The following is a 27,211-nucleotide window of genomic DNA, read 5'->3' as shown; positions in this document are numbered from 1 at the left end:
GAAGTGAAAATTTTCATTCTGCAGTATTTCTTCTGAATGTAACCCATGTCCCCTGACCCTAATGAATCTTTTTGAGAATGTTGACAGGGGGATATCTACAGATATAGTTTATGTAGACTTCCAGCAGTTATTCAGTAAGGTTCCACCTATTATAATAAATATAACATGTTTCTTCCTGTGAGAAAACATTGAAAAGACTAGGCCTTTATTCCCTGGAGCTTAGAAGTGCAAGAGGTCAGCACAACAGGGTAACGCAGAAAGGTTATTTTCCACTGACTGGTGTGTCTGTTAACCAGTGGGCACATTCTCCAAGCAAAGGCAGGCCATTTAGGACTGAGATGAGGAGGAATTTCTGAGGTTGGTGAATCTTTGACATTTTCTGCCTCCGAGAGCTGCAGAGGTTCTGTCATTCAGTGTGTCCAAGGCCGAGATTGTTAGATTTCTGCATATTAAAAAAAAAATCAAGGGATGAGGGATAGTGTGGGAAAATAGTGTTGAAGGAGATCAAACATGATCTTATTGAATGGTAGAGCACACCTGAAGGGCAAGTTGGCTTACTTCTCATTTCTTTTCTTATAAAGGATTTTTAGATAAAATTAAAACTCATGGAATTTAAAAGAAGATTAACAACCCGATTAGGCGATTGATTGGGTTGCAGAATATGCACACAATTGTAATGTTGTACAAGTGTCTGTGCCAGGACCTAAACTATTCACTTAACATGATGGATAGCTACATTTTCAAGTTTGATGTTTATACAATGATTGGCAATCCAGCAATCGGGACCATAAATTTACAAAAAGGCGTTGATGCATTTGGTAAATGGGCAAAACCGGATGGAATTCAGCTCTCTTAATTGTGACATCATCTACTGTGCATCAGAAAGAATAAACCCAAATATTTATTATATAAATAGTGAAAAGTTTGGAATAATAGACATTTGAAGAATTCTGGGATCCCTGTACACTGGTTTGCTAAATTGTTGTAGTCAGGTACAAAATAAATCAAAAAAGGCTGATGGAATGTTAGCTTTTTTAAGTAGAGTATTAGAATGTCTACATAAGGAAGTCATGCTTGCAACTTTGCAAAGCCTACATATGTTAAAAATACATGTGTGTACAGTTCAGGGCACTAGGCATTGGATATATTGGCCTTGGAAACAATGCAGTATATATTTACCAGAAAGTTACTAGGGCTGTAAGGGTTAGTTTCTGAGGAGAGATGACATAAGTTAGTTATGTGTTTGCTGAAATACAGAACATCAAGGGGTGGCTTAATTCAAGCTTTTATAAGTTTGATTGAAATCGATAGATTTGACAGAGGAACGTTTTTATTGCTGGTGGAGTGTCTTGACAACTTCCAATCCAACCCAGGCCATTCAGGAGAGAAGCTGGGAAATGCCCCAAGACTCAGTGTAGTAGAAGAGTAGAACCCAACCACAAATCAGTAGATGCTAGCTGAAATAATTTTAAACCTGCCATGCATAGCTTTTTGCTAGCTAAACGTAAAAGTTCATAGAGCCAAAGCATGTGGCTGATGTGAAGATTCACATCAGCCATGATCTTGTTGAATGGTTGAACATCTTCCAATGCAGAATGGTCCACATCTAGTAAGGAAGCCTGATGTTTCTAATGTCAGAATTGCAACGGATTCAAGCTTGATACCAATTGGTTGCAGCAAAGCTTTTATTGGCACGCTGAAGAGATCAACACATTAATGTCTTGGCTGTAATTTGCAGTTCCGAGTGGATCACACATTACCTGTTAGCTGCTGGACAGTGCAGCATGCCTTGTCTCCCATTCTTTGGAATACTTTGGCTCAGTCTGCAAGCATGACACTAACCTTTTTGTACTTGCCATTTTAACTCAGCACCTTGCTCTCACAACACGTCTGCCCTTGGCTTGTTGCAATCCTGCAGTGAAGCCTGGCACAAGTTCATGGCACAGCATCTCATCTTTTGGTTGGGCACATTGCAGCCCTCAGGGTTGAAAGTGGAGTTCAGCAGCTTTAGATTATGATCTTTCTCCTACCTCTAAAACCCCTTTTTAAAAATATCCCATGGCTTGATTGCTTCACTGCACAGCACACTGCCACCCCACACATGCACAGAAACTATCTGTCTTTTAAATTTGAAACTTTTTGTTGCAATCTCTTTCAGCTCTAATACTTTCTTCCTCCCTTCAACTCCAACCAAGAGCCAAAGACTTAGTGTTAACTCTGCTTCCTCTCCTTACAGATGCTGCCAGACCTGCTGAGTTTTCCAACACTGTTCCTGTTTTTCTTTGCTCACTCTGCATCTTATGATGCTGCTCTGTGTAGTTTGATAGTTACCCATCCAAGAATTGATTTTTTTTCAGTCATGAATCCCAGAATGATCAACACAGCAGTTGGCCACTCAGTCCAATAAGCTGTTTCTGTACAAGAGCTGTTTAGCTAGTTCCACTTAACTGCTCCCTCCCTGTAGCCCCATCATTTTTTTCTTCAGATGCTTATCAAATTTTGTTTTGAAAGCCACAATTGAATTTGCATCCACTGTCCTCTCAGGCAGTGCATTTCTGATCCGAACCCTAAAAAATATTTTCATCCTTTGATTCTTAAGAATCTTAAATCCTTATCCTCTGATTTTTTGATCCTTTTGGAATTGGGAACAATCTCTGTCCGTTCATGACTCATCAAAAGTACTCAGTTTACAGTTATTATCCTGTTGGGGGCCATTAACATGTGAAGATATTCAAACACTTAGCAATTTTAACTTGCCGAACTACATTTAAAAGTTTCAACTTTCTAAAGCAAAAACAAAAATTGTGTATGTAAAGAGAAGTTAAATGAAGCAAGCACTGGCTTAATACTCCAGCTTACGTAATGCTCTAAACTTGGTTCTTCTTTTAACTCATGCCTTCACCTCCCTGCCATTTGATTCATGTAGCCTGCCATATGAACTGTTCATGTCTGAGGATGTTTTTTCATGAACTTAGTTCAATTAGGGGGCTTTTCTCCATTCTGTTAGTCTTCACTTGAGGCGCAAACTGATACCAACATCACAATAGCCTTGGCAGTTGAAGGAGTGCTTGCATAAGTGACATGGAAATGCACAACTCGGAAACAAACATAGATGTCTTAAGTGGTTTGGTATCATTGCTTTCCAATAACTTGAGATGTGATGGCCTTTGGGAGATGTAACTGTCCCAAGATTTATGAATAAAGACAAGAATATTTCAACTTTTTGTCTTAACTCCTGCTTATTTCTGTAACCTTCTCCAGCTGAACCAAACCCCTGAAACTCCTGTTTGTGTCTCATCTCTCCCTTAGCCCCATCTATGTTGGCCAGGTCTTCAGTTACTTAGAACACAATTGGAAAGTCCTTCATAAACTCATTTGGCTTGATCATCTCTTTCCTTCAAGACCTTCCACAAGACTCATCTATTTAACAACATTTTTCTTACCCTTTGGTAGTGTCTTCACTTTGGGTCAGCCACTTTTATCTGATCAAGCCTCCCAAGTGGTTTTGGATGGTTTTCCACAATAAAGATGCTCCATAAATGTAAGTTATTGTTGATTTTACTCTAGAAGTTGCACCCAAACAATCTGAAAATTTTAGAAACCAGAAATTGTGCCCCATAGTATGTGTAGCCTTATGCATTTGATACGGCCATGTGTTTGGAGGAGTAGTTTCCAAAAAAATAAAGCTGTGTTCTTGCAACTTGTGGTAATGCATCATTAATAATTACATGTTCTTTAAAATTTTATTGCATTTTTGTGCTTGTGATAAAAAGATCTTCATTATATATTAAAGATTTGTAGGATGGAACAGAGTGCACTGTGGCCAAATTTGTGGATGAAAGAAAGCTGGAAGGGTAGGTTGTAAGAAGAATATAAACAGTTTGCAGAGAGATATTAACAAGCGAATGGGCAGAAAATAGATGCACAGAATTCAATGTGGGGAAATGAGATTGTTCATGTTGGAACAAAGAATGAGAAGGATTATTATTGAAATAGAGAGAGACTGCAGAAAGTTGTAGCACAAGGGAACTTTGGGGTCCTTGTTTATGAAACCCAGATAGCTCGCGTAAAGTTGCAGAAGGTAATAGGGAAGGCAGATGGAATGTTGGCTTTTATTTAAAGAGGATTGGAGTATAGGAGTAAAGAACTGTTGCTGCAGCTGTACACTGGACTGGTGAGCCACATTTAGAATGGCCTCGCTTACTTAAGGAAGATATGTTATTGATGAAGGTAGTATGCAAGAGGTTTATTAGGATGTCCCCGGATGTAGACGGACTGCCGCAATACTGAAAGATTAAACAGTTTGGGTCTGTACTTCTTGGCGTTCAGGAGAATGAAAAGTGATTTGGTTGAAACGCAAGATTCCTGGGGGGTAGACAGAGTAAATGTTTTGATAATGTTTCCAATCATTAGAGAGTGTAGGCCAGATGGCATAGTCTCAGAATAAGGGGGTTGTCTTTTTAAGACAGATTTGAGGAAGAGTTTCTTAGTGGTGAATTTTTGGCACTCTTTACCCCAGGAAGCTATGGAGGTTGAGTCTTTGAATATTTTCTAGACTGAGATTGATTAGTTTGTAATCAGTAGGGGAATTAAGGGTTGTATGCAGATAAGGCAAGAAAGTGGACTTTGAGACTGTTTGATCAGCTATGATCTTATTAAATGGTGGAGAAGCTCAAAGTGCTGAATTGCCTGCTCCCGTTCCTATTTCTTAGGCTTTAATTTGTAGCTCATGTGAAGAGAATGCATTTTACCAGGCCGAAGTGATTTAGTTATCAAGTCCTGCTAGTTGAGCTTTAGTTTTTCTGTTTTATGGTTTTTGCCAAACATGCTGCAAAACTAAACTGACTTTGAATTTCTCATGCATACTTTCAACGTCCTGCCTCATGCAAACAGAAACTTTTGTTCAGTGTTATCACTGCAGTATTGCAGTCAGCCTTACACTATGCATACCTTGTCCGAGCCTGAGATCCTAGGCCTGCTGTGAGTGTGACAGCTGCAGTTCAAAACTCTTTGTAATGATGTGATGAAAGATGCATTCTGAATTGTTATCCATTTCTGTTGTGATAGACAGAAATTGCCTGTAAATTAACAAGCCAATTATTGTTATCAATGATGTAAAAATGAATGTGCCAAAATTTTGACAGTAACTATTCTGAACAATTTGAAAAATCCTTAAAGCACATCAATTATGAGTGAAGACAAGTTTGCATGGTGCCACTGTTTAGATGCACTGAAAGTGGCCTCTGTTTATATGCAAGAATTTTTACCATGTGAATCAGGCATGCTTGCTGAGAATGTCCCTTTAAAGGACATCTCTCACCAAGGATTTGTATTTGGCATGAGAAACATGCTGAAATGAAACAGCTGAAAGTGTTCCTCAATCATGTTTGCAGTAACATGAGTTGGTTATTTTTTTAGGAGAGTTTGGAAAGATTCATTACATCCCAATTTAAGTTTAAAATTGCGCAAAAAATGGCAATTAACTGCTGCTTTCTTCCACCCACTTTCTCAGTCTAGTAACACAGGTCATATCAAATGTTTCTGGAATTGTTTTATCTTGCCATTCTCTGTATTTAATTATACCATTTGACTTGGAATTTTGTTTTGTTTGAGGAGACAAATATAACCTTTGATGAGATTGACAAAGTAATAATGGTCCATTAATTATCCTTTCGTGCATGGAATGGGCTCAGTTTATCATACAGACGCGATGGAGGGAAATGAACAATAGCTTGTCAGGCCTGGACCCAGCAATGCTGCATTGCAGACTGCAAAATATTGGATGGAATTTGTGTTGCAAAGTCTGATTTTGATGGAGGAGGAATATTGACCTTTGGGCAGATAAAGTCTGCAATTGCTACGCTGTAACAGTAAATGTTTGATGCACATTGCAATCTGAAGTTCTTTCAAAACAATCTTTGTTTCGTGAAAATGTCATCAGTCTTGCCCAGTTTGGCTGTACAGTACCTGTTGTGGGGGTGTGTGCTAATACTGTTGATGGAACACAATGTAACTCGATCTGTTTCAATTCAATTCTGAGAGTTAACAGATTAACTATCAAGGCGTGACTCAGGTCATTTGTCAGAAATGCAGTGTTCAGCATTCTGGGCAGAACACTAAAGTAGAACACTTGTGGAAATGGATGTTTCATAGAGGCTCCCATGCACAGATTTTGTTTCTGTTAGATTATTACTCCAGTAAGTTTGAACCATGGAGTTGCGTTGTAGCATAGGCATTTAGAAATCTTCCAAAACTAAGCAGTAAAACTTCGGAAGTTTCAAAAAATGTTTAATTGCTGTGCACAATATTAATACTGTCAACATAAAGTTCCTGTTTCCAAAACCAGATAATGTCATTTGAACATGTATTACTGATTTTACTTGAAATTTAGTATGTTCAATTTCTTATTTTAGTTCAATTTGTTTCTAATTGAAAGTTATGTTTCAATTTTTGACACATTGCAGGTTCAATCCCTGCCAGTGCATTATTTACACCGATTTTGATACAAATTGAACAACATACACAAAATATTTGCAGATGTTAGAAATGTAATAATTTTAAATGAGTTGAATAGTAGAAGTGAGAGTGCCAGAGGAACAGGAGTGAGGCCAAGGTGAGACCTTAAATTGAGCCATGATTTTTCTGTGGCAGTTTAGGCCTGAGGTGATGAGAGGGGAGCCAGGGCACACAACTGCAGTGAGTGTAACAAGTGGAATTAATGTCTGGATGATAAATGTGACGGGTGATTCTTTAAACTTAGCATGTATTAGGCTTGGGAATGGTACTTTGAAAATTAGGTTGATTCCTTCAAAAGTGGTCAATTTATTCAGTTGACTCTTTGTTTGCTGTATTCAAATAACTGGAGGTAATAAGTGGCAAAATGAATCTATGTTTTAATCTTGTGCAGAGGAAGGATACCTGTTACCTGTGCAATGATGCTGCAGTCTGAAAGGTGATTAAGACATTTTCTTACTGTCAAAACCAAGTAGCATTGTCAGCAAGGGAGCAGGATGGGAAGTAATGTGAAAGACACTCAGGGTAGTGGTGGATTGAACTGTGATAGGAAGATGAAGCAGTTGGTTGAAATAAATGTATTAATGTTAGACAATTAACCGCAGATGATAGTGATCTATCTTGGACCATATGGAAAATTGCCAAGTGTAAAATCTGGTCTTAGCCTTAAACTTTGGCTGAGATCAAGTGTAATGCTAATTATCAGCTTGGATCTAGTATATCTCTTTTGTAAGGACTTTCAGTTGGTTTTTTGAGCAAGCAAGGAGATGAGTGAAGGCCTTGTCCTGTCTACACTGCTCATTGGCTTTGTGACCCTGAGAAAGGGAAAACATGACTAAGGTCCTAAGTGGAATTGAGTTTGAGTAATGATTATACACTTATTGCCTGAACACAAGTGACACAGTGTCAAATAAGTCAGAATTTGAGACAGTAGCTTAGGTTATTTCTTGTTGCCTTTTAAAATTTTCCCTTGGATCTATCAGTGACTTGCACCTAGTTCTTGGCAAATGTGCTTAGAATGACATTGCGTAACAAATAGTTGCTATCAGGTTTCAATGAATGTGTCCTTGCAGCACCGTTCCTGATTTAAGAATATTTTTATTGTGCAAAACTGTTGTTCAGTTCATACACTTTTAATTGAAACAAATTTATTATCCAAGTATTGGAGGCAAGTAATATTGAGTAGTGCAGAGGCCCCATCCAAAAGATTTCTGTGACTTCCTGACATGGAAGGTACAAATTTTAAAGAAACCAATTGTCATATTTTGAAACAATTTACATGTAAACTGAGGTTCCTATAAATAAATAAATAAAATCGTACGTTCAAATAACAACAAGAAAGCACTTTGGAAATTTTACACTCAGCTTCTTGACAAATATTAAGAAAGAAGTAATTGTTCATATTCAGAGAATAAAACTTCAGCCATAGGTTTTGAAAGTGACTGATGTCCCTTTGATGCTGATGGATGTTGTGCATTGTCAGCTTCCTTTTTTGTTGTTTTTGTAATTAAGTGAACTACTGAAGAGATGAAACATGAGTGACACTAATGTTTCCACATTTTCAAGATTTCCAAATCCATGACTGGAATATAATAGCATGTGGAGGGCCATCAGGGCAAAATTAGCATTCTCGTTAGAAGTTGTTAGTATTTACATCTTTGTTTAATTTGAAAATATTACCCATTATTAACACATTAATTCCGATCTTGAAATTTAAAGGGTACATTTGTTGTGCTAAATGGTAGATGTATGTGTTCTGCAGTATTTTAATTAAGCTTCATTTATATTTGCAGATTATGATTATAAATAGACTTTGATCTTATCATTCAAATACCATAAATGCTTGTTACATAGTCAATACTGTGTGTTTACTCTAAAAGTCAACAGCTGCCCCCTAGTAAGAAACTGACATCTAGTTGACAAGCACTTCCAGCATTTAAATTGTTAGGAATAGACATGTAAGAATGTTTTTAAAATAGCTTGTAAATTGGGTCGAGAGACAGTTTTATAACTTGCTCGTGACTTGATCGCTCTTGAATAGGAATTCCTCCATGATCATGGAGTTAAGATTTTTGTTCTATCTTGCTGTATCTCCTGAAATGTTTACAATATAACATGAGACTTCTAGCATTTTTGTTTTTATTCGATTTCCAACATTTTAATTTATTTAGAAATGCAAAAGCAATTTTTACATGTTCAAGTATATATTATCTACTGTCACTATATTTCCTTTTCATTTTGATCTGCCCTTTCAACTGCATGGCAACGATCTAATTTGGTGTACAGGAGACATGACCCTCCTTTTCACTCAGATCTATGTAACTATGTCATGTTCTACGCAAGGGTACACTTTAAATCTCATGGGCATTTTTTTAGATTATTGAGTACAACTGAAAATATTGACATGCTGATCAGTTTGGTCACCGTGTTCACAATAAGAAAGTGCTTTTTAAACATCAGATTTCAAACCATGCATTTGTACTGTATACTTGTTTCTTTTACACATTATGTACTTTTTTGGATTACAAAACAGCCCTTGGTTGCCTTCCGAAGGATAACATTTTCTGGACACACCCCAGATTGTGATTAGCAGTAAAATGATGGTGCTTGAAACTGAACTTGAAGAAAGTTGCCCACAAAAATCTAGTGATCTCAGAGGCTTGGATTTTCCCTTTCTTGGTTTTAGTTGGATTCTGCCACCAGGTCAGATCTCTTTACAAACCAAATCAATATCAATCATCTGAATCCTGCTATTTTAGGTAATTGAAAAGATATGGTGAATTGTAGCCTTGGCATCATCACTGTCTGATCCAATCAGCATCCAGTTAACCTGCAACATGGCTGAGTGCTTTGAAGTTCATTTTTTTCCCATTTAATAAATATTATAAAAGAGCAAGGATATGCAACAGTAATTTGCATTTGCGTAAGTACAAATGATTGAAATTGTATTGAAGTGCTTTGACAAACAGAAGCTAAGTCAGTGAGGAATAGTTTCAAGTTGGAGTAACAGCTGAGTTTTAAAGGGTGCTGAAAGAAGCTAAAACAGATGGAGGGTTAGAAATCCATTTTGTAAGACCAAGACAAAAGGCACAACTGCTAGTAGTGGAGCAAGGTAGATGAGGGAATAAAGGAGTTCAAGATGGATTGTAGGTAGGATAGGACATTAGGTTTCTGCTAGTAGTGGAGCAAGGTAGATGGGGGAATAAAGGAGTTCAAGATGGATTGTAGGTAGGATAGGACATTAGGTTTTAAGATGAGGAAAAGGATTTTAAATTTGAGGTATTGTTGAATTAGAAGTGAATGTATGTCACAAAGAATATGTAAGTGGGATTCGGAGCAGGTTTTGAGAAACAGAGTTTTGGATGTCAGTGTTGGAACAGTGAAGCTATTAATGTATACATAAAGATTTAAGAGACAAAGGGCTGAGGATCCACATTGAGTTGGAATTCGATGTGGACCTAGGTAATGGGGAGGATGAGAGGCCTGATGTTGGGGTCAAACAGAAGTTGCGACTTGCAGTCAGCCTGGTTAAAGCTTGTACGTTGGCCGTGAACTTTGATCGAGTTAGTGATGATGTACGGATAGGAATACAAATGGGATGGTGGGCAAAGAAGATTAGAAATTGCGTCAAAACCAGAGCTGATAAGGTTTGTGTGTTTGGGAAGAGGATCATAAGGGGCAGGAGTAGGTCATTCAATGCATTGAGCTTTGTCTGCTTTTCAAAGATGATGGCTGTTCTGATTGTGGCCTTCACCGTACTTTCCTGCCGATTCCCCCTGAGAAATACCTTCTCAACTCTACCTTTTTGAGTCTTTTTTTTTGATCAGTCCCTATTGAACATTAGTTATTTCAACTCAGAACAGTTGTTAGGTTCGCAAGTGTGTTGTTTCCTGGGTTGTTCCTTAACTGATTAATAGTTGTTAAGCCATCTGTTTTCTGATCTTTGCCCCTAGTGTTTTTCATAGCAATGAGGGTATGATTGATTTTTGCTTGCCTTATCTGCAACTATCTACGGATGAAGTCCGTTTGAGCTGAAGTCTCTTGGCAGTGGGTTTCACTAGAAGTTAGGCTATGTTGGTGCTTGCCAGCTTGTATTAATTCAAATACCAGTATTGCTGTCATTGAATATCCTCAGCCTGTCAAAGAATGAATTATCCAAAATGCCTGTTGTCTTAGTACTTGGCACCCCAGCCACCATTCCCACTAAACTGGAAATTGCGCTGGGGAGACTGTGTCTCTTCCTTGTACATGAAAGATTCATAATGACAATTGTATTGAAAAGGAGTGTTGTAGATAGGTATATAGAATACTGCATGATGTTTCATACTGAACAAATAAATGTTTATATTTGCAGATTGCATTTGAGCTGTGTTTTGGCAACGAAAGCAGTAACTGACAGAATTTGAAACCTTTTGGACTGTATGAACTAATGCATGTGAAATGCTTTAGGTTTTGGAGCTGGTCAGCTTCGTAGATGTTAGGGCCATTGTGATAGTGACTACACTAGAATTTTGGAGTGGTCTAGAAGGAAATTTCATCGTGTTTTCCATTTTCTTTTTATAGTTGGGATGAGAAGTTGACAAATATCCTATTGTACATTACACAGAAACATAGGAGCAGGAAGGGTCTATTTGGCCCTTTGAGCCTGCTCCACCATTCATTATGATCATGGCTGATCACCCACTTCAATAACCTAATTCTGCTTTTTCCCCATAACTTTTGATCCCATTTGCCCCAGGTGCTATATTCAGCTGTCTTTTGAATGCATTCAGTTTTGGCATCAACTACTTGCTGTGGCAATGAATTCCACAGGCTCACAACTCTTTGGGTGAAGAAACATCTCCTTGCCTAAAACAATCCTAACATAGTCAATCTCTCCTTATATATCAGTCCTGCCATCCCCAGAATCAGCCTGGTAAACCTTTGCTGCATTCCCTTGCGAGCAGGAACATCGTTCCTCTGAAAAAGGAGACCAGAAATGCACACAATACTCTAGGTGTGGCCTCACCAAGGCCCTGTATAGCTGTGACAACACATTATAATGTTTTTTTTTGTTGCACCTACCTTTCTGAATGGAGATTTATTACTAAGACATTCTAATATAATAATTCTTAGGTCTACTATGGAAATATCCATCACAATGGACACAAGGTATCGGATGAATACCATTCAATGTCTGTGTTAAGCAGTTAATTGAACTTAATTTTTATTGTATGCTTGGACATGTGATGGTGTTATTGTAGCTGAAGTCTCTTGGCAACAAGTTCAACTACAAGTGTATGATGTGGTGTTGTTTGCCAGTCTGTTTTAATCCAAATACTGACATTGTTAGAAGGTTTTATGTTGCTGCTGAGTTTTGCTATGCTGTAATGCTATGACAGGAATTGATGGACAGAGACTTAATGTAATGGTGTGACCAACTCTGCATTTTTTTGGTATATCATTTTTAATTGTTCACATGATTTTGCTGTGACTGTCATAGAACATTTATATGGTGAAATTGATTGAAGCTAGGCATTGGCATGGAGTGAAATTGTGATTCTGCTTTACATTTACCCATCAAATAACCAAGGAACAGCTTTCCCTTGTGCTGTTGGGAAATAGTGCTAGAGAGCAACGGACATGTTGGAGACAGCAAGCTGGAGGTAATACAGTACTGAAGCACAACAGGTATAAGTGGAGATGGGGAATTTGCACAAGCCAGAGAGACTAAGCCTGAGAGAAAGCAGTGTCACAGAGCAACAGCTAAAAGCAACTGTGGGAAGTCAGCAGGAGTGAGAGAGAACACTGCGAGAACAAATTGCCAAATAAAAACCAGGTTTTTTGAAATTGTTGTTTGACGAACTTGGAGGTAAGAAGTGTGTATCTAAAGGTGTTTGGGGATGAAATTGCAGAGCAGAGTGAGCATAAGCATCAGGGTACGATGTTAATAAAACTAGATGACATCAGCACAATGGAAGGTGTTGATTAGTGGGTAGCTGGGGAGGATTTTTTAAGTTTAGTCAGTCTAATAAGTAGAAACGTGACCGTGTACCTCAGTCCTGTGGGATGAATGTCCTGTTACAGTTGAGAAATCCAGGATGCTTTTGTGTTGTGGGCAACCCCATGGCAGTAGGTGTTATTAGTTGGAGCAGCTTGAACTTTAATAGCTGATTGCACTGCAGTACATCCACCAGGTCAAGAGTTACATGGTTAGCAAGTTTCTGGATGTGGTCCAACCATAGTTTAAGGGTGTGTGGACAGAGGGGGAAATGGGTGACCATTAGGCTGTAGGAGGACTAGGCATGTAGCGTAAAGGTCATTGGAGTTCATCTTTGTTCCCAGCCAGCATTCAGTTTTGAATACTGGTGAGGGCAGGGCTTAAAATACACCAGGCCAGCGGGGAACTTTGCTCTTCAAAGCTCCGCAATAGCCCTGAAAACTGGATTGGCATGGAATGAATCAGTAGTATTCTGCAAAGTCTGCCTTGGCATAAGGTAAACTGACTCAAAGTACCCGTGGACATCATGATATAGCAGCCAGAACCCAAGTTAGAAGGCAGCTTATAGTTCATGGAAAAATCAAATAATCCAGACATTGTGAAAATTACTGCATAAGCCTATGGGAAGATAGTCAAGTCATCTACCATCTGGCAAATAATGAGGCCCAATTCTGCTGCTTTCCTCGTATGTGTGGCAAGACGAAAATATGTAGATCTTGGAAATGCATATGAGAACACAACACAAGGACATACCTTCATTCCTTGGCTAAGAATGTTTGTTAGAGCTGCAATACTTGGGTGTAAACTGCAAGCTTTGTGCATTCTGACGGATGGTAGCACTGACAGGAGTAGAAAGGAGAAAGAGCCTGTTTATGTTAAATACTCGAGTAATGGTATGCCAAACGAAGTATTTTGGATCTAAAATGTTGAGAGAATGCAAATAGGATGCTGGACCATATCAATTCATTTGTTCATGGATGCAGATATGATGCTGGACCATATCAATTCATTGGTTCATGGATAAGGATGTCCCAGAATGCAAGAAAACTGATGGCTTTGGTGTAACTGGGGCGAGCATCATTGGCAGGAGGATGGGATCTTTGCAAAGCTGGCTGCCAAGATGACGTGACTAATTGGAATCCAGTGTGCGGCCAAAACTGCATGCAGAGAATGTTACTTTACCAGAGAGATGGATGGCTTCTTAACTTGACTGACGTTATCCTATACTCAAGTGTCTTTGGGAGCACAATGAAATGGCATGGTGGGTAGCATTGCTGCCTCATAACGCCAGGGACCTGGGTTCGATTCCTGGCTTGGGTCATTGTCTGTGTGGAGTTTGCACATTCTCCCCGTGTCTGTGTGGGGTTCTTCTGAGTGCTCTGGTTTCCTCCTACAATCTGAAAAATGTGCTGGTCAGGTGGATTGACCATGCTAAATTCTGCATTAGTGTCTCCGAACAGGTGCCGGAATGTGGTAAGTAGGAGATTTTCACAGTAACTTCGTTGCAGTGTTAATGTAAGCCTACTTATGACTCATAAATAAACCTTAATTTTATCTAAACTTGCTTGGAAGAAATCATCCTTAAACGAACATCGTTGGAGGGTCTTGATTCAGTTGATCATAGGACGTGCATGGAGCAAAGCTCCACAGTTGTTGCTCATTTAAGGGACGTAGAAAATGAACGGTAGCTGAAGTCAAGGAAAAAAATGCCTCAGAAGCGAGAGGAGTGGTTAAGAGGCTCGTGCTGGCACTTGTCCATGTAGCACTGTGTTGGATGCTATGGAGGAGCCTTCTGACCTTTTTTCCAGACACAGTGCAAGTCTATCTGAGGTTCTGCATGACCTGACACAGGACAGTGATAGTCGCAAGCTGCAATCCATCAAAGAAGACTGCCTTGAGGGGACCTATAGAGGAATTGTAAGAGCTTGCAGAAAGTGCAGCTGGCTTCTCCCAATCATACAGAAATCGTAGTGAGCCAGTGATTCACTGTCTACAAAAGCGATTTGACTCATTGTGAACCAGCAAGGAGTGACAAAAGTTGATCTGAAAATCTGGCCACCAGAGCTGAAAGGTAGAGATGTCAATATGAAAATACATCTAGAACACTTGAACAATTTCCCTGCATCCCATGCCTTCAAAGTTGATGGAGTTTGAGTGGATCTGAAGAATGAAAATAGACCAATTCCATTGCGCACTTTATGGAGTAAGCTCTTCAAAGAGAGGCAAGAAAAGTTCTCTTTTTTTTATATCCCCGAGTGGCATGACACAGGAAGTACTATTGATCACAGTTAAAGTGGGGAGGGCTTTCTTCCTCAGGGACACAATCAAGAGTGACTGATGAGTCAGTCTCAAGATGCAAATCATCGACAACTTCATGATGATTCGCTCGAGTGTCCCTTGGAGAATGACTTCAGTGGAGAATCAGTTGGAACCAGGTGATATAAAACAACTAAATAAGTGACAAGACCACATTGAGCTGCATAGAAGGTGCTGGTGATCATCAGCTATCAAATCTGAATTTGCATCACCTTCCCAGATTGCACATCCTGCAGATGAGCATGAAGAAGAGGAAAACGAACATGATTTTGAATAAGACATTGAAATCGAGCAAAATTAACTAATTTGACACTGATAGTGTTGGACATGAAAATGTCAGCAAACCTTTTTTCACTTTTGCAAATGTCATATTTAAATTTTCACTGTTCAACACAGGGTGCATGTGATATTAATGCTAAACTTGTGATGGGCCTGATTGCTCAATGGTTTATAATTTGAGATCTGGAAGGGTCTTGCTAGCTACTGTAACTTGGTGTGTAATTATACGAGTGCATATAAATCTTAATGTCTAGCATCTTATTATTAATGTGAACAATTTGAATTTTTCATGAGGATTAAAAGATATACATGTATGCTATATACAGTATGTATGTAATCGTTTGATATTTGTGCTATCTTAAATCAGCACAAATACAAAAGGTAATGTTACTATGTGACTCAATCACCCAATAAAGGGGTCAATGAAAATGCAAGAGGACCCTTCGCAAACCAAGAAGGAAGCCCCTGAAAATCAAGAAGTAGCTCATGTGGAAATTAAATGGTCAGTTTTTCCTCAAAAATTATCTTGTGGGTGTTGATTAATCTGGGGAGTGTGGCTAGAGCCAAGTTTATGGCATCATGTGGCTGAGGATCAGGAGAAAGATGGGGAAATTCAGCAGTGAGGTGTTAGATGGGTGTTTCTGCCATGGGTAGCAATGGTGATGAAATCCTACACGCAGATGATATGGAGCTAAGAGACAGGCTAGGAACCAGAATACAGTCAGTGCCATGCAATAGTGATTATAGAAACGATAATGAAAGAAATGGTTGTGTGGCTGGAGAGACACGGCAAGAGGGAAGGCTTTAGGTTCCTTGGGCTAGGTTAATGGAGTAAAATTTGGAGGCTTAGCAGGTTGTACTTGTGCAGAGCTGGGAAATTCCTCAGGGCAAGTGCTGTTTGGGAGGGTTTAAACTAATTTGCCAGGGAATTGGGAACCATGATATAATAATAGGAAAGATGAAGTAGTTGCTGAAAGGATTGTAAGAAGTGATAGCAAGGTGTTAAGTGGGGTCAGATTTGAGAGGTTGACAATCCAGATTAGGTTTGCTGCACAAATGTGCGACATGGTTAAAAATGCTAGTGAGCTAAAGGTGCAGATATACAATAGTGATATTGGAGAATTGAATCCAATGCTTTGTAAAGTTAAAGTTTATTTATTAGTCACAAGTAGGCTCACAACACTGCAATGAAGTTAGTGTGAAAATCCCCGAGTTGCCGCACTCCGGCACCTATTTAGGTATATTGAGGGAGAATTCAGCATGGCCAGTATCCTAACCTGCACATAAGAAATAAAATAGGAGCAGGAGTAGGCCATCTAGCCCTTCGAGCCTGCCCCGCCATTCAATAAGATCATGGCTGATCTGTCGTGGCTCAGTTCCACTTTCCCACCCTCTCCCCATAACCCTTAATCCCCTCTCTTATCAAAAACCCATCAACCCGCGTCTTAAAAATATTTAGCGAGGCAGCCTCCACCACTTCAACGGGCAGAGAATTCCAGAGATTCACCACCCTTTGAGTGAAGAAGTTCCTCCTCAACTCCGTTCTAAACCGCCCCCCCTTTATCTTGAGGCTGTGCCCCCTAGTCCTACTGTCTTTTTTGAGCGGGAAGAGTCTCTCCACCTCTATCCTATCCATCCCATTCATCATCTTATACGTCTCAATGAGATCTCCCCTCATTCTTCTAAACTCTAACGAGTACAAGCCTAGTTTATTCATCCTCTCCTCATAGCTCAACCCCCTCAACTCTGGTATCAGCCTAGTAAACCTCCTCTGCACTCCCTCCAAGGCCAAAATATCTTTGCGCAGGTGCGGCGCCCAAAACTGCACACAGTACTCCAGCTGCGGCCTCACCAATGCCCTATACAGCTGCAGCAAGACCTCCCTACTTTTATATTCAATCCCCCTCGCTATGAAGGCCAGCATCCCATTCGTCTTCCTGACCACCTGCTGCACCTGCAAGCTGGGTTTTTGCGACTCATGCACAAGGACCCCGAGGTCCCTCTGCACTGTCGCCTGCTGCAGTTTTTCGCCCCGTAAGTAATAGTCCTTCCTACCATTCTTCCTACCAAAGTGGACCACCTCACACTTGCCAACATTAAATTCCATTTGCCATTTCCTGGCCCATTCGCCCAGCCTATCTAGATCCTTCTGCAGACTCTCCACACCCTCCGCACAATTTGCCGTTCCCCCAATCTTGGTGACATCAGCAAATTTCGACACCCTACACTCGGTTCCCTCTTCCAGATCATCTATATAAATGGTAAATAGCTGAGTCCCCAGCACCAACCCCTGGGGCACTCCACTAGTCACCATCCGCCAATCCGAATAGCACCCGTTGACCCCCACTCTCTGCCTCCTATTTGACAACCAATCCTCTATCCACGCTAACACCCTACCCCCAACTCCATGTCCCTCGACCTTCTGCAATAACCTCTTGTGAGGTACTTTGTCAAACGCCTTCTGAAAATCCAGAAAGACCACATCCACCAGCTCTCCTCTATCCACCGCCCTAGACACATCCTCATAGAACTCCAGTAAATTTGTCAGACACGACTTCCCTTTAATGAAACTGTGCTGCGTCTGCTCTATCAAGCAATTCCCTTCAAGATGCCTCGCAATTTCCTCCTTAATGACGGATTCTAACATTTTACCTACCACAGACGTTAAACTAACCGGCCTATAGTTCCCCGCCTTTTGCCTGGCACCCTTCTTAAACAACGGCGTAACATTAGCCGTTTTCCAATCCTCCGGCACTTCCCCAGAATCCAGCGACGTTTGGAAAATAACCACCAAGGCATCCACTATCACCTCCGCCATTTCTTTCAGAATCCTCGGATGCATTCCATCCGGTCCTGGCGACTTGTCCACAATCAGCCCCTCCAGTCTGTCGAGCACCGCCTCTCTAGTAACAGTAATGTCATTAAGACCCTCCAGTCCTACCACCTTTCCATCGCTAACACCCAGCAAATTATTCACGTCCTCCTCCGTGAAGACAGAAACAAAAAAGTTATTCAATACCTTAGCCATATCCCCATCCCCTACCACTAGGTCCCCTTTCTCATCCTCTAAAGGACCAACGTTCACCCTAGCCAGCCTCTTCCTTTTTATATATTTATAAAAACTCTTGCTATCCTTTTTTATATTAAGCGCTAGCCCAGCTTCATAGTTTCTCCTACCCTTCTTTATCAACTTCTTTGTCAATCTTTGTTGACATTTAAACCTCTCCCAATCCTCTTCTCGCCCACTACTCTTAGCTACTCTAAATTCCTCCGCTTTTAATTTAACACTTTCCTTCACCTCCTTCGTTATCCACGGCTTATTACCTCTCCTCCTACGGTCCTTTTTGACCATCGGAATAAATTTCCGCTGAGCACCGAGAAAGATCTCCTTAAAGATCCTCCACTGCTCCTCAGCAGACCCTCCCTCCAACGCGCTCCCCCAGTCAACATTCGCCAATTCTTCTCTCATCCTACCGTACTCCCCTCTATTCAAACAAAGTACGCGTGTCTGGGAACCCAGTTTCTCCTCCTCCATCTGCACCAGAAACTCCACCATACAACGATCACTCTCCCCAAGAGGATCCTTCACCGCAAGGTCCCTAATTCTACCCGCCTCATTACATAGCACGAGATCCAAGATAGCTCTCTCCCTCGTCGGCTCCAACACGCACTGTTCCAGGAAACTATCCCGGCAGCATTCCAAGAACTCCTCCTCGAGCCCACCGCGTCCAACATGGGTCGACCAATCAATATGCAGATTGAAATCCCCCATAACTACGGCCGTCCCATTCCTGCACGCCGCACTTATTTGCGCGTTAACAGCCCGCCCCACCTCCAGATCATTATTCGGGGGCCTATTGATGACACCCACCAGCATCTTCCTCCCTTTGCTGTTCCTAATCTCCACCCACAACGATTCCACATTCTGCTCCTTGGCGCCAATATCACCCCTTGCTACCACCTTGATGCTATTCTTAATCAGCAGAGCCAAGCCCCCCCCCCTTTTCCCTCCTGCCTATCCTTCCTAAACACTTGATAGCCCTGTACATTCAGCTCCCAGTCCCTGTCACCTTGCAGCCACGTCTCTGTAATGGCCACCAGATCGTATCCATTTGTGTCGATCTGCGCCACCAGCTCATCCACTTTATTCCGAATGCTTCGTGCATTCAGATAAAGTGCTTTCATCCCAGCCTTCACCTGGACCCTATTTGCTGTAACGCCACCAACCATACTCACGCCCCCTACTCCCTCTTTGGGCTATAGGAGGAAACTGGAGTATCTGGAGGAAATGCCAATGTGGAGAATGTGCAAACTCCGCACAGATAGTGACCCAAGCCGGGAATCAAACCAATGTCCCTGGTGCTGTAAGGCAGCAGTGCTAGCTACAGTGCCATCGTGCTACCACATTGGCTATGTATATTCTATATTCCTGGATACAAAGTATTCAGGAAATAAAGAGGAATGGGAAGAAAGATGACACTAAAATGATTAAGGTCATTGGAAGTGCTGGAGAGAGAAGGAAAATATCCTAGAGGTGTCAAGTTAAAAATCTATTTCGTTTGAGCTGAGAAACAATACAGATGCCATTACACTACTGTGTAATCGGAAGTCACAAATGAAAGAGCAAATTTGAGAGGCGCAAAAGCTATAGAATAGTGCTAATGGGGACTTCGCTTATCCAAATAAAGACAGCAACAGTAGGTAGCGAGGTGAAGTCTGTTGCAGAAAATTCTTTTGATCAGTATTTTGCAACCCATCTGGTTCTGTGGAATGAGTTAAATGAAGTGTTCGTTGGGGAATAACGATAACTATCGGGGAATAATAGTCTTTAAAATTTTGGTTATATTTGGAGAAGAACAGAAACAATCTAAAAATACTAAATTTGGGATGCTTGACTTTATCAAGTGGAAATGGTCTGTCCCAGGGAAATTGGAATGAAAGATAGACAGACAAAACTGATTTTAATACCTCAGCCATACCTTTTGCTTTCATGTGTAGGTTCCCTTTGTGCTCCAGAATTAGCCCCACAGTCTGCTTACCATACCGTTGCTATTTATATACTTATACAAAACTTTCAATTCCCTTTTTGTTCGTTGCCAGTATCTAATGTATCTTTCTTTACCTCCTTTTCCTTTTCACTTCTCAGTTGAACTTCTGTTAGTCAGCCTGTTTCTCATGTGTTATCAACCAGATATCTATCATGCATGGGATGCCTTTAAAGAGGAGATGGTTTGGTCACATTCAGGGTACATTGCTACTATATTCTGCACCCTCTCCTTTCCTCCTTCCCTTTGTATGTATTGTCTGTGTAGTGTGCAAGAAACAGTACTTTGCACTTTATTCCAAAACGTGACAATAAATCAAATCAGTTAATTTTGCCTGATTAACATTTCCAAAAGCTTTCCCACCATTGAGGTTAAATTGACTGCTGTGTGGTTCCTGGATTAATCTTGTATCAATTTTGGAACAAGGATGTAGCATCTACAATTCTCTAGTCCTTTGGATCAAAAAAGCATTGGAAGACTATGGCCGCCACCTATGCACTTTTCCACCCCTCCTTCCCTTAGCAAACTCAGATGCATCTCATCCAATCCTGAAGACTTGACACGAAGCACAGCCAAGCTTTTCCAATATCTCCTAATCAATTGTAAGCCCAACCAGGGTCTCAACTACCGCCCCCCCCCCCCCCCCCCCACACACACACACACACACACACACACACACACACACACACACACAACTGATTTTGGCAGCACCTTCCTTTGTAAAGGCAAGTGGCTAATACTGATTTAATACCTCAACTATACCTTTTGCTTTCATGTGTAGGTTCCCTTTGTGCTCCAGAATTAGTCCCACAGTCTGCTTACCATACCGTTGCTATTTATATACTTATACAAAACTTTCGATTCCCTTTAATGTTAGCTGCCAGTATCTAAAGTATCTTTCTTTATCACTTTTCCTTTCACTTCTCAGTTGAACTTCTGTTAGTCAGCCTGCTTCTCATGTGTTATCAACCAGACATCTATCATACATGCACTTCCTCTGCTTTATCTTAACCTTTCTCTCTCATTATCCAGGAAGTTTTGGCTTAAGTTGCCCAACCTTTTTCCCCTGTTATGAACGGTATGTTTTGTCTGTATAGCATGCAGGAAACAATTTTTCCACTGTATTTCTCGATGTCCAGTTACAGATAGGTTATAGAGAAAGAGCAGCTTAATATATGGTAGGTCCATTCAAAAGTCTGATGGCAGCAGAGAAGAAGCTGTTCTTGTGTCAGTTGGTATGTGTTCCCAGGTTTTTGTATTATTTTCCTAACAGAAGAAGTGAAAAATAGTACATCTGGGGAGAGTGGGGTCCTTGATTATGCTGGTTGCTTTTTTGAGGCAGCAAGAAATGGTAAACGGAGTCAGTGGATGGGAGGCTGGTTTGTGTGATAGACTGCACTATGTTCACAACCTTTTGTAGGTTCTTGCGGTCTTGGTCAGAGCAAGAGCTATACCAAGCTGTGATACATATGGAAAGGATGCATTCTGTGGTGCATCTGTAAGATTGATGAGAGTAAAAGATGGAATAAATGTCCAACAGTAACTTGATCAAATTGGGAATTGTTTGTTTAAGGAAAGTCATGTTTTAGTGTGATGTAATAGGGGAAGGTTGGGGCTAATGAGAAAGCCAATCCTGAAATGGTGTCAGAATGTTTGAGCAGTGGTTCACATTGCACTGCATCAAAACTTTCAGCTGTGCAATGTGAATTACTTGAGATTAAAAACAGTAAATGCTGAAACAACTCAGATCAGGTACCATCAGTAGAGAAAGAAATAGATTTAGGAGCGAATTTTACTGTCCGACCCACCACAGGAATCTGAACGAGCAAGGAGCGGATTATGGGAAGGTCCTTTGACCTCAGATGGGATTTTCTAGTTTCAGGGCAAGACAGGCTGAAAAACCCTGTCCATATTGCTTCAGATTTGTGAATCACAGTTAGTATTTTATGTAATGTTTTGTGCATTCAAAGAGCTAGTACTTTGAAATAAAATTTGTGAAAAAATAATGTAACTCAGTTATTAAAGTATGTTCTTATTCTCTGCATCAATGAAGATCTGGGTTGCCTTGCTCTGAATTTACAGGATTAAGCAGAAAGAACTTGAGATTGGGACCAGTTAGAAAGTTCTACCAAAAAGTCGGTACACGCAGGATGGACTGAATAGCTGCCTGTGTTGTATCTGTTACAAACCGATGTGGGATTATTTGTATCCTTTCTACCTCTCAATGGACTGCAACAGTACGTATTTAAGAGAAGAGATGCTTTAACCCCTTGGGTGCTATGACTTTCAAGAACAGAGACCAGACTGCTTTTTCGTAGGTTTAACTTAAAAGGCAGAATAAATGTTTATTTTCTTAATGCCCAAAAGATAAATGCAAAACACCCTCATTCACTAAAGAGGCGCATATCCCTCAAGTAAGGAGAACAAAACTGTGCAAAGTACCCCAGGTGCAGTCTCAATAATACCCTGTACAATTGTAGCAAGCCTTGCATTTTCTTTATAGTTCACCATCTTGCCATAAACAAATTACATTCAATTTGCCTTCCTAAATACTAGCTGTATCAGAAAACCACTGTTTGTGATTCATGTACAAGAATACTCATACTCTTCTGCACTGCAGTACTCTACAATTGCTCTTAAATAATCTGCTTTGTATTCTTCCTGCCAAAGTGGACAACTTCACATTTTCCCATATGACATTACATCTGCCAGTTTGTTGCCTGCTCACTTAACCTATCCAGATCCTTTTGTAGATCTTTGCATCCACCTCAGCTTGCTTTCCCACTTAACTTTCCATAATTAGCAATTTTGGTTAGAAATCATTAATGTAGGTAATAACTAGTTCAGGCTGAGCACTAATCCGTGGTGTACTTTACAACCTGAAACCGTATCCTAACTTTGTTTCCTGTTAGTAAGCCAATCCTTCATTCATACTAGTATATCGTCCCCAACATTTTGAGTTGTTATCTTGTGTTGTATTCTTTTATGTGGAATCTTGTGGAAGGCCTTTGAAATGCCAAATACACCACATCATCTAGTTCCCCTTATCTGTGTTGCCTGTTACATCTTTGAAGAGGTCTAATAGATTATCAAGAAATGTGAGAGGAATCTCATAAACTTATAAAATTTGTATCAGGATTCGACAGGATAGATTCAGAAAGAATGTTCCCAATGGTGGGGGAGTCCAGAACTAGGGGTCATAGTTTGAGGGTGAGTACTTTTAGGACTGAGGTGAGGAAAAATTTCTTCAAGGAGTGGTGAGTCTATGGAATTCACTGCCATCGAAAGTAGTGGAAGCCCTAACACAGATTTCAGGAAAAAATTAGGTATAGCTTTTGGAGCTGAAGGGATCGAGGGATATGGAGGGGAAGGCAGGATCAGGATATTGAATTTGATGATTAGCCGTGATCAGAATGAATGGTGGAGCAGACTCAAAGGGCTGAATGGCCTACATCTACTTCTGTTTTGCATGTTTTCTATGTTTCCTTGTCCCATAACCATGTTGGCTCTTACTATCTATTATTATTTCCTGAATGTCCTGCTACTACCTCCTTAATAATGCATTCCAGCATTTTCCCAGTGGCAGATGATAGACTAAATAGCTTTCCAATTCTAATTTCTGCTTTGTCTTTCTCCTTTCTTGCTGGTAATGTTACATGTGTGCAACTGCATGCATATAGTCTGCAAAAATGATATACAATTGATTTTGTATTATTGAATTAACAGTCTACTTTTCATAGAATATACACTGCTGATTTTACAGGAGTGATGGGACTCTCTGCATTTCCTGTTCAGGATCGTAAATCTAATACTTTCTTGGTATTTTCCAAATGAAATTACCTCCAATATTGCATTGATCTTTATTTGCAGTAACAAGTTCAATTTGAAGAATCCTTTAGGGATAGAGTTTAAAATGGAATGAATTATGAGGTGTGTTTGTGTTGTTGAAATTCAGTGTAACTGTACTGTTTAATGGGTGTATCTGAGAGGAGAGATATTTTGCTGAAGCTCTTTTGTCTTGCACTCACCAAGACAAATAGGGCAAGAATGCCCTATTTGGAATGATCATAGCAATTTATACCACGGAAGAAAAGGGACTAGTTGGTTGGTAAGTTGACTCTGGCTGAGATGTTGCTATGGCGAAAGCAGTGGGGAACTAGATTCAGTATGCTGGATATAAAGTCTTGTTAACTACAATGTATACATTGTGGTCTGAAGCCCTGGTGATTATTGTCTTGTCCATGTTCGAAATGAACAGTATCACTTAATTAAAGATAATAAGTACCATATGCTTGCGGTCTGCAAGCTAAGAATTTTAATTCGTCCAAACAGCCAGTTACTGTTCAGTAATGAGGATTCTAATGCTGACTGCACTGTATGAAAGGTGAGCAATATGTACAATGTTTTCATCTTTTAATCTACATAAAATATTTGTGTTTTTGTCTGCAGGATCATTAGATTAGCACTAAGAGGTGGTAAGCAGTAAATAGTTGCATGTTTCAACTGCTCGTATGGCAGGATATTCTAATCACATGTTTAAACTACTTTCTGCTGTACTTGTCGAAGGTACAGTATCATGTACTTGGTTCAGTTTTGGGCATGAACATCTAATGAATAATATGGCCTGTAGCTGCAAAGAATTCAAGTCATTGCTTTAGAAATCATAGTGTTTATTATACTAATCAATCTGATTAAGAGTGAACAGATTGCGAAACAGTGTCAAAGCTGCGATTTAATATTTCTATGCCTATCATGTTAGTGTGAATCTAATGATTCATTAGTTCCTAATGAATACATAGTAAAATTAGATTGTCATTGGAAAGCAAAATTAATGGTTCATACGACGTGGATTTCCTTTTGAACTGTTTTAATAATTTGATGGGAAATCATATTGCTAGATATCTGGAGTGTTAATGTCCTATTTGGGGATGGGGAGGTGTGGTGGAGGTGAAATGTGTTGGATGATGGTGGATTTGAGAGCAATTAATGAGACAAGTGGAAAGATGTCATAGCTTTCGGTTTTGGGGGTGCTTCTGGTCAGCTTGTAGTTCCAGGTAAAATTGTTGGTTGTCACAATTTTGTCGTCTTTGGAAGTAGTGGTATCTCCAAGTGTGTATTAGTGCTTAAATTGAGGGAAATTAGGTCAACTAAGCTAGTTGGCCCCTGATTTATACAGATCACAGTTATTCCTTGCTTTACTGGTTAATTTTATCATAGTAAAGTGGGCTTAATACAATTTTTCCAAATGTGGTCTGGTTTTGCAGCTTGTGCTTTTCACTAGTTACTGGATTTGTATCTTGGTTAATTAAGATCAAGCAACTGATAATTGAAGGGACATGCTGTACTTGAAGCTAATAATACAGTTAAACTGAGCAATAGTGCTCAATATAAAAGTACAATGATCTGCTGGCACTAGGCATTAAATTGCTTGCAGCACTGATACTTAAAATAACTTGACCTCTACTTGCCATGTTGTATTGAATAAACTGATCTTTGAAATTAGAAAATAGAATGGCATGCTTGAATTGTTGATTGCTTTTTGTATGCAATGCTCAAATAGAAAGGTACACTGGAATAAAACAGCTTCACATGAGCTTAAATTACTTGACCACATAGATAATTTATTGCAAAAATTGTGTTCATCTCGCTTTGATTATTTAAAGTTATTTAATTAACAAAAGATTTAAGGGGTGCCCCAAAACACACGACATTAAAATTAATATATTAACAAACTGCTTTACAATCAATCTGTCATGTAATATTATTAGGTATGTTTTCATTTGTGTGTTCAAATGTTTAACCAGCAAAATGTACTAAATGCTACTGATTGCTAACTGGATATCATCAATATTTGTTCTAAAAATTGTTCAAGTTAGGTAGCTGGTAATGTTGCATCGAAGAAGAGCAGCTAAAAATGTTACAATTATTAAGTTAATCATTTGATGCAAATAATTAGTCATAATTTAAATTGTATTCACATTTGCATTTAAGACTGAAATCATGTAATGATTTGCATCAAAATATTTTTAGTTTTTTATATGAATGCTGGATTTTTTTTTCTGTGCATTTTGACTTGTACTTTGGTCCAACTAAACCATGGGACTTGGCTACCTTGGTGCCCCGATTTCTACCAAATTGCTGATCATCATGTTGGATGTAAAGATTTTCTCTCTGTCCAGGTGCTGTTTCCCACCCCTTCAAATCTGCTATCAGAACTCAACTCCTCAAAAAAAAAGCCAGTGTCCCCCTATTTTTGAAAACTGATCACCCACATCTCCTACCTCCCTTTCCCTTCAAGTCAATAAATGTGTTGCTCATCTCCCACCCCTCCCTTTCCCTTCAAGTCAATAAATGTGTGTGGACTCCCCCTCCCGCAGTCCCTCCATTCACTTCAATCAAACTTGTGCTTCTCCTACATTATTGACCATCATCATAGTCTCAAACTGTCCCGACTTGTCCTCAACCTTTTGCACAGTTAATTCCACCGTGCTTCTCCGACTTCTTTGCTCTTTAATTCTGCTGGGTGGGATGGAGTTCACCTGCTTGCATTCCTATCTATCCAGTCGTAGCCAGAGAATCACCTGGCAGTGACTTATGTTTTTGATTCTGGTATCATAACCTCTGAAACCTTTCAAGAATCTATCCTTGGTCCCATCTTATTTCTCATTACAAGTTGCTGATTGGTGAAATGATTGGAAAACATGTCAAGTTCCACATAAACCCTGATGATACCCAGTGCTACCTCTCTTGATTCTTCCCACAGTCTTTGATTTGGTATACTGTTGTCTGACTTCAGAATGAGTGAAGCCATTGCCTTTGGACCCTGCTTACAAGTTAGTTGCCTTGCCACTGATTCTCTTCTCACTGGGCACAGTCTGAGACTGATGCAGACAGTTTTCTATCTTAACGATGTATTTGATGTTATGCTGAGATTCTGACCACATATCCATTCCATCACCAGGAACAACAACTAATAGTGGCCAATTCCATCCTTTTTTCTGCTTATCTTGAAACCCTTATCTATTCTGTTGTAACTCCTAGACTTCAGAATTTTATCAATAATGAAGGATTACAGTTA

The 27,211-nt window shown here is 39.9% G+C and overlaps 1 protein-coding gene across 5 annotated transcripts in view; it reads left to right on the top strand.

The window, feature by feature from the left end:
- nek7 (NIMA-related kinase 7) overlaps window positions 1-27,211 on the top strand; it is a 180,793-nt gene that overhangs the window by 33,451 nt on the left and 120,131 nt on the right. The window contains exon 1 of one of the 5 annotated variants that reach the window (XM_080195841.1): window positions 22,354-22,370. The exons of the other annotated variants lie outside the window; for them this stretch is intronic. The gene's annotated coding sequence lies outside the window, so the exon portion shown is untranslated. Of the gene's footprint in view, window positions 1-22,353; window positions 22,371-27,211 lie in introns of those variants that run through there. 5 annotated transcript variants of the gene reach the window in all.

This window comes from Carcharhinus amblyrhynchos, chromosome 9 (genome assembly GCF_965287045.1).
Source record: "Carcharhinus amblyrhynchos chromosome 9, sCarAmb.v2.hapA, whole genome shotgun sequence".
Taxonomy (NCBI): Eukaryota; Metazoa; Chordata; class Chondrichthyes; order Carcharhiniformes; family Carcharhinidae; genus Carcharhinus; species Carcharhinus amblyrhynchos.
The sequence above is the reverse complement of the archived record's forward strand: the minus strand, read 5'-3'. Positions and strand labels throughout refer to the sequence as shown.